The sequence below is a fragment of the Pinus tabuliformis genome, chromosome 7, assembly GCF_031772625.1.
Source record: "Pinus tabuliformis cultivar Carrire ecotype Pingquan chromosome 7, CPIR1, whole genome shotgun sequence".
Classification (NCBI taxonomy): Eukaryota; Viridiplantae; Streptophyta; class Pinopsida; order Pinales; family Pinaceae; genus Pinus; species Pinus tabuliformis.
The window spans coordinates 1,306,312,208-1,306,320,453 of record NC_142293.1 but is presented as its reverse complement, the minus strand read 5'-3'; positions in this window follow the sequence as shown (position 1 = coordinate 1,306,320,453).

Sequence of the window (8,246 nt, the reverse complement as noted above, 5' to 3'; positions counted from 1 at the left end):
ATGGAGGATGAGAGAAAAATGGAAATAAGAAACCCTCAATGCATAGCAGAGTAGAGTGACACTCTAGCCACAAAAGAAATGAGAATGAACAAATGAAATGGAATTAGGGTTTTTTAACTCTAATAATAACCCTTTTGATCTCCACCATCGGATCCCTTTGATAAAACCTCATTGTTGATTAAGGTATACACGTCACAAGCTAAAACATATGAAAATCACATGGGAGGATTTCTATGTGGTTCATTCGTTATTACAAATGAAATTATGTATATAAGAGATGGGTCACGAACTATTCATGCGTGATGTGTTTCCTTTTAAGAGGTCATAGGTTCAAAACTATAGAGATAGAGTATGTATGCTTTTATAGATTTAGAAGTCAAATCGTTACACACAAACAAAAAAGCCACATACACCAATTTAGTGTTTCACTTAACCATAACTTTAAAAATAGATAATAATAATAATAATATAAAATTTGAATCATTAAAATAAAACATAATATATATATATATATATATATATATATATATATATATATATATATATATATATATATATATATATCAAAACGCTGAGCCCCAGTGACACTTTATGTACTTAAGGGTTAACACAACCTAAGTATAAGGTACTAAGGTAATATCTAGGCCAATGTTGTCTAAATAAGTATCCTATTTACATAAGCGTAAGATACCACTTAACAAATGTTTGAAAAATGTGGAAAATATTGATATGTATATAAAACCATGAAAAGTAACCCATGCTATAACAATACACTGTATATATATAACGAATAGGTGATTGAAGCCTTGTGATCTAGGGATAGATCAAGTCTCTTTAAGTTAAGTATATGGTGGTACACTTGGAGTGAGTTTGTGCTATCTCACTCTTGAAATGAACTAGCTAAGCTCTTATGAATCTTCAGGTTAATTATATGGCGGCAGAGGTGAGTTTGTGTTATGTCACTCTTGAAATGAACTAGCTAAGCTCCTATGAATCTTTAGGTTACGTATATGGCTGCACACGTGATTTTGTGTTATGTCACTCTTGAAATGAGCTAGCTAAGCTTTTATGAATGGGGTAGATTATAAAGAGTTGAATTAGAACAAATTATGATACTATATAGTTGTGAATCCAAAGGAATAACAAATTCCATGTGGGAAAGAAGGGATGAGAGTATTGTAAAGGGAATTGAAGCACAAAAATTTGTTATAATAAAGCAATTAATAATACATATTGAATTCCATATTTACAAGTCAATATAGAGGATGGAGTGGTGATCTCTAAATACTAAAAAATAATATTTTAATCATCAATAACAAAAATTTCTTATTTTTTGTGTGTATACGACACATGTTACACATCCTAAAAGTAACAAGATGTTCCATAGGCGAATGATGTCTCTTAAATCCAACTTACTTTTTAGCTCTTTTATCTTTTCTTTGAAGCCAAAGCCTAACCTTGTTTTCTAAAATGACCCCATATAGTTTGGCTAAAATGTGGCTAATCAGAATCTTCCTATAGTTAGAGGGAGTGTTTTTATCCCCACCTTTAAAGGTAGGCACAATAAGGCTTTTTTCCATGGCTTAGGGAAGCTTTATTTCACTACCAAATTAAGGAGCTTTCGTATGTGAGCAACGAGGAAAAACCTTCCCATTTTGAAAATTTCAGCTTTATAGCCTTCAATATCCCTATCTTTCCCATTAGCGAGTTTTTTAATTTGAAGCTCCACGGTTTCCAAAGAAAAAATATCTGCTCTAAATGAGTGTTCAAGATGGTTCCCATGGTGTTAAGGAAATCATAGAGATGCTTGTCAATGTTTACTAAATATTTGATTTATATGTATGTTTTAACTTTAATAATGATAATCAGGAAATCTATTTTTTCTAAATTGAAATTATCTTTATACTTACCTCTTTATTTTTTTAAATAGAATTTATGACTAATTTAATTAGTTGAGAGTTTATTTTTTAAATATAAAAATATAGATTCCTATTTCAAAATCCAAATACATATAGATAAAGCATGCTAAATAACTTAAAATCCAAAAGTATCTCGTGAACGTAAGTATCTACTTATTAGTCCCTGCCATCTGGCAATGGCCAGGGACTATAGCAATCGAAATGTTGTTTTTAGCATTAAATTAAGCTGCTTATCATCCCGAATAAGTAGCTACTATGACGAATAACCAAACTTTTTGAACAGAAATCCATTTGATCGTCTTATTTAGCCTCTTCTCGAGGCGGGGAGGCTAAAAACATACGGTGCTTCACATTTAGAAATTTAAAAATTTAGCTTGCAAGTAATGCTAGCATTAAATCAAAAAATCAAATGTCAATCATAGTATATTTCTTTAGTATTCTAGAGAACAAGCATCTTGTTGCCTTTTCATGTACAACTGCCACGGCTTCATCGACAACTGCTGTGGCATTGACAACTGCTATGGCTTTTTCCAAGTGTCCTGATCCATTGAAGTTCTGACCTTTAGAAAACGAAGCATGAAATTGCAGGAGTGGGAGCAACGGAGGAGTGGCAGAAATGGAGAGAGCGCTGGTTCCTATACCACATTTTGGAGAATGAAGTTGTGCGGCTCCTTTCATCTGCACCTGCACCACAGAAGACAAGGGATAAAACTTATGCACCACAGAAGACAAGGTATAAAACTTATCGGTGTCGTTGAATTTTACCAGGTTCATAGAATTAATTTTTCCCCACGGAAAATCTGGGATGAATAAAATGATACGACTTCGTTTATCATGCTATGAAGTTACTAGAATTTGTTTATCATGCAGGCACGACATTCGTTTCATAAAAATGATAGAGGTCGAAGAAAACGAAAATTCATATATCAATGTTTGATATTAAAACACAAATATTTAAGAAAGGTTATTAGGAGAAAAAATGTGTTGATCTTTTCTTGGAATATTTTTAACAATCGTGTGGAAATCTCCAATTATTTATAATTTTCAGCTTATTTTCTGTCTCCATACTCATACAGAACTTAGCGCCCCTCCTAACAAACTTGTTTGATAACTCCAATTTATAGATATGTAATTCTAAATCCAAGTTCTGAAATGCATAAATGTGAGTTGAATTCCATAGCTCGAGTGTTTGGCGCCATAGTCGCTCAAGACCAGACTACGCCGAACGAGCAGACAGGCTTTTCCTTCGTGCACTGTAGAGTGACTGGCACAGGACCACTTTACCTGGGCCGCGCCATGGGACAATACTCATGTATTGTCTATGCTTATTCCTACCTCGACGACATAATTGCAGGGTGGGACGACATAATTAGAGAAGTATTTACGTTTTTCAGTGATTACCGGCTCACATACATGATAAACACATAATCTAATTCGTACATCTAATGGTTTGTTTAGTTAATTCATCTGGTTTTGATGATAAATTATACTGCTTGGTTTATAAATGTTCGCAGAAATTTTATTTTTTTCAAAGTTGTGAATTTATTAATATATTCAAAATATATTTTAAATAATAAAAAATTATATTGACAGATTTTCATTAAAAAATTATTTTATCTATTAGTTATATTAAGCGGCCAATAATTATTGTATTGGGTAATTGTAGAACTATGTTCTTCGGTCTGTATAATTGTTATGGCCCATGAGCTCTAGCTGCGCGTCGCATTTCATGGGCTCACGAGTTGACACCAGTGCAGGCTCAACCGTTCCTGGTCAAAAGTTTCATCAATGGCAGGCATTGGCTTGCGGATAGTGATTAGCTATGCAGGCGCACACCCTTAATTTTATTTTGAATGCAAGCTGAAATAATTGTTTAAATAATGCCTCTTGTTTTGCACATATTAAAAAAAAGAATATTAGGAGAAAATTGTACCTTTTGCACCTTTCTCTTCCAATTGGATTTGGAATTGCGCCTTCTTGTTTTTCCTCTGTAATCCCTTGTCAATGTTAAGGTGGCTTGCGGTCTGCCTGATCTGGGTTTTACAAGAAAAGCCTTGCCCCCGGGGTGCTTGTCCAGGTGACCAAGCACTGCAAATACTGTGATGTTGCTAACATTGTGCTCTGCTTTGCCCTTTCTTAGCCTTTGCTTGCTAAGTTGAAACATTCTCAACTAGACGTTCCTCCAGTTACATGTATTATCTCAGACGGGGTTGTCTCCTTTCCACAGAAAACTGCGAGGAAGCTCGGAGTTCCGAGAGTATCCTTCTCGACTGCCAGTGCTTGCAGTTTCTGCCCTTTCTGCGTTTTAGTTTTGGCAGAAAATGGAGTATATGCAATAGTTTGATACAATCCAAGTGCGGTATTCTTCCTTTTGTGCAATCCAAGTGCGGTATTCTTCCTTTGGCAGTTCTCTGAACTGTTGAGAGAATTTGAGTAGGATAACGGCAATAATTACTATGCCATATGAACGGTTAGCATGATCTCCCTCTAACTGCGAATTGTGTCGCTGTAACTAATCGAAAGGATATTTACTCTGTTGCTTTTCCAACCACTGATGGATTTCACTCATACAATGACCGGAGAGCACCATAAACCTGCCCAGCTTTGTGGCCTATGACCCATAGCTTTTTGTTCGCACAACAAATGAAGACCGGCTACCGGAGATGATTAATGCACTTTTGAGAAGGTTTCACTGTGAATGTAAGAAAGAGTGAACTCCTATATATCCATCTTATCTATAAACACATGACAAGGAAGGACAAGGCATAGCAGCAGGCCAAGACAACTTTAGTCGCAGATGTTCAGGCAGATCCAGATTCATAGTAACTGGAAGTTATACACTAGTTATGAATTTAAAAACGAACATGCATGGACTACACGTTTTATTTATGAGTGCCACTTGTCTCATTGTTTTCCATCAGATGTCTGCGGGTTTGTGGTAGTGTGTTCTACCATATCGGTGCGGGTGTGCGAGAGAGTGACAGGTGGTGACTTTACTGGCAAGAACCAGGTGGTGACTTTACTGGCAAGAACCTTATGGTCGTGATGATACTTTTCAATCCCGTGTCGCTTGATGTGAAGCTTCAGGTGGTCACCGAGACTGAAAGTAGGGTTGGAAGAATTAGAAATGCGTAAGATCAAGTAAATGGCGACAATATGATTATTCTCTTGTATTGACAGATTAAAATAACATATAGGGATGCATTTAACGTGAGGCCGGGAATATTTGGAGGTATGTTGTATATAGTGTTAGATTGAAAAAAACCCAAAATTCTGTAATTTATTGTTAGAATCGTGATTTCGATCATTCATGTAGAATTTGGATGTTGCACCTTGGAGAATGTGAAAATTCATCCAATACGAAAAGGAGTGCCCCTTATCTCTCCATCCTAGATTTGGATAACTAACCAAGCACCTTCTTCATTTTGGCACATCTCCGGAAAGCTGAAAACAAGTTGGTTAAGATTTTAATATTGATATAAAAATTTAAAATGTAACTGTTCTGCCATATTCCGAGCATGACAATGTAATTGTTCTGCCAGATTCCTAGTCACACTGCATTTGGTCAGAAGAGTTGTTCCCTTAAAATATATTAAGACGATCCAGAAAGAGGACATGGGAAAAGGAGTCTCTGTATATGTGATAGGACCATGTGTAAATAGATTGTTACAGAGTCGCTTTTCCTTGTGGCAACACCCTCGTTGTCAGAGTTGATTTCTATAAAGTTATTGTCCGAGAACAGAAATTTTGTTGCCTTTTAACGTCATATGCTTAAATGGGACTAAGATTTCATACTAAATAGTTCACCCTCCTCTCATTTGAGTCGAAAATGGATGATAGTTGGATCCAGTTTCAACGAATGCTAGGCATCCTTGCAAATTCTCTTCACGTGCATTTTCGCTTTGAAAGCACGCACACAGATTAATAAACCTGTTTATTTGATCACATAACCTTCATAACTGTTTTAAATAAATTTATATAGACTCTTCATAACAAGAGCTGCAGGCAGCTGGAATTCCTGTCGGACATGAAAAAAATTAATAAAACATAATGTGTAGCTTGTTCCTCTATCCACTTAACTGTTGCAGCTATTTGGAGTGCTGATGATAAAATGCATACTGCAATATACCAGTATAAAAGGGCTGCATCTAAATCCTTGTTTTAAAACTTAAAAGATAACGAATCTTTGTGATGCGAAAAACCATAAATCCCATGCTTATATTTCTATTACTATTAGAAGCTTTAGGAATTCCAAGACAGTCATCTTGGTTCAAGCATTTAAAAGAACCGGTCTCAATATTATTGCCTGGTTTGGAAGAACACGTGACTTGCATTTCACGGTGAGTTTTACAAAGTTTAAAACAACAAAACTGCGATAAAAATGAAGGAAATAATAATACAAAGTTTAAAATTATTAAATACACTAATAATTTTGAATTTAAGAAATATAAAATTATTAAATACCTTTTGGATATGGATTGGGTGATGACTGAAGAGGTTTTGGATATGGCGAACCAGCCTAGATGGGTGAATGCAATTGTCAGCCTTGTGTTGCCTCTATTGGCCTGACTTTCTTTCAGCCCTCAATGTCACCTGAACCCCTCTACGCCTGTTCTCCACATCTTTACAATGTCCATGACTGTGAGCTGTTCATCTGCCATTAACGAATGAGCTATTTCCAAGGTATATAGATAATACTGAATGTTTTATTAAATTGCACTGTACTATTCCTCTACAGGAAACTCCAGCTGCCTCAAAAGTAACTTAACGAACGAGCTATTTCCAAGATATATAGATAATACTGAATGTTTTATTAAATTTCACTATACTATTCCTCTACAGGAAACTCCAACTGCCTCAAAAGTAACTTAATGAACGAGCTATTTCCAAGGTATATAGATGATACTGAATGTTTTATTAAATTGCATTGTACTATTCCTCTACAGGGAACTCCAGCTGCCTCAAAAGTAACTTAATGAACGAGCTATTTCCAAGGCATATAGATAATACTGAATGTTTTATTAAATTGCACTGTACTATTCCTCTACAGGAAACTCCAGCTGCCTCAAAAGTAACTTGTAAATCCTTCCAGGTTAAGGCATTGTAAAGCATTCCAGGTCAAGGCAGGGACTTGCTGCGATGCAGCTTCCCTTGTTTAAAGTAGTGAATTCATTTTTTCATATTTTTAGAATTATAAAAGATTCATATCACCTATATTTCCTTTGCATTTCAACTTGTGAGTGAGTTTTTGTTTAATCTTTAAGAATTTCCTATACATAGTTTATTGGCAATAATTTATATTGTATAAGAGAAAAAAATATATCTTAAATTAGACACACAGAGGGATCAAAAAGTAATGGTGCACGACGACTTCTTTTGTGATAGGTTTGATTGTTGCAATGTGTACAACAACGATTTTCTTCCGTACAAAGATGCACCATACAGTGAATGGTTTAGTATTTTACATGTGCACCCATTATTTTATCCTCATATGTATCTTTAATAGCCAACCAACATGGCAAGCATAGGAATATTCTCACTTCCTCAACTTTAGGGCGTCTCTAGGTAATGTGGTCCACCATATTACTCATATCCCCTCAAGTTTAAAAAGGAATGGTTCGATATTTGCATGAATAAAGACATATTTTTACACAAATTTTAGAAGTTAAGGTTTTAATCTTTCAGTGTGGGCTTTCTCCCCTTCAATTGAGAATTTGGTTTTCCCTTTGTTTGATTAAATTCTTTGGTTCTGGTCTTCCTAACCCTTGTATGAACATGGCCCCCCATGTTCAAGCTCCCTTAGTCTTTCTACTAGTAATTTAAACTAGGTTTTACCTCATTGTGGTCACAGTGTGATCAATCTCTCCTATTGAACTTGGCCCTTCTCATTACTCTCAGTGTCTCTTGTATATTATCCTGCATCTCAACCAATCTATTTCTATGCCTCAATAATGCGTGAGGTCTTGACAAGTGTCCTCTTCTTAGGTTGAGGGAGCACTTGTAATAGCCTCTAAACTCATTATGCTATGCGAAGATATTTCTCACAAACACTCATGCCATCAAGCAAGAATTTTTTCAGGCTAATAATGAAGTAAGCACTGATCATGATGGGTAAATTGATGAAGAGGTTCTAACCTCCATGGAATATTGGGTGATTGACTTGGACCACACCCAAGGGATATCTTTGTACAATCAAGTTACATTGGAACGTGAAGTCCCCATTAAACAACATTTTGTTGAAACACAATGAGGCACACATGGAGATCTTGATGTAAATAAATGAATTTCACATGAAGCATATAGATCTTAGCTTGGAGAAAAGGGATA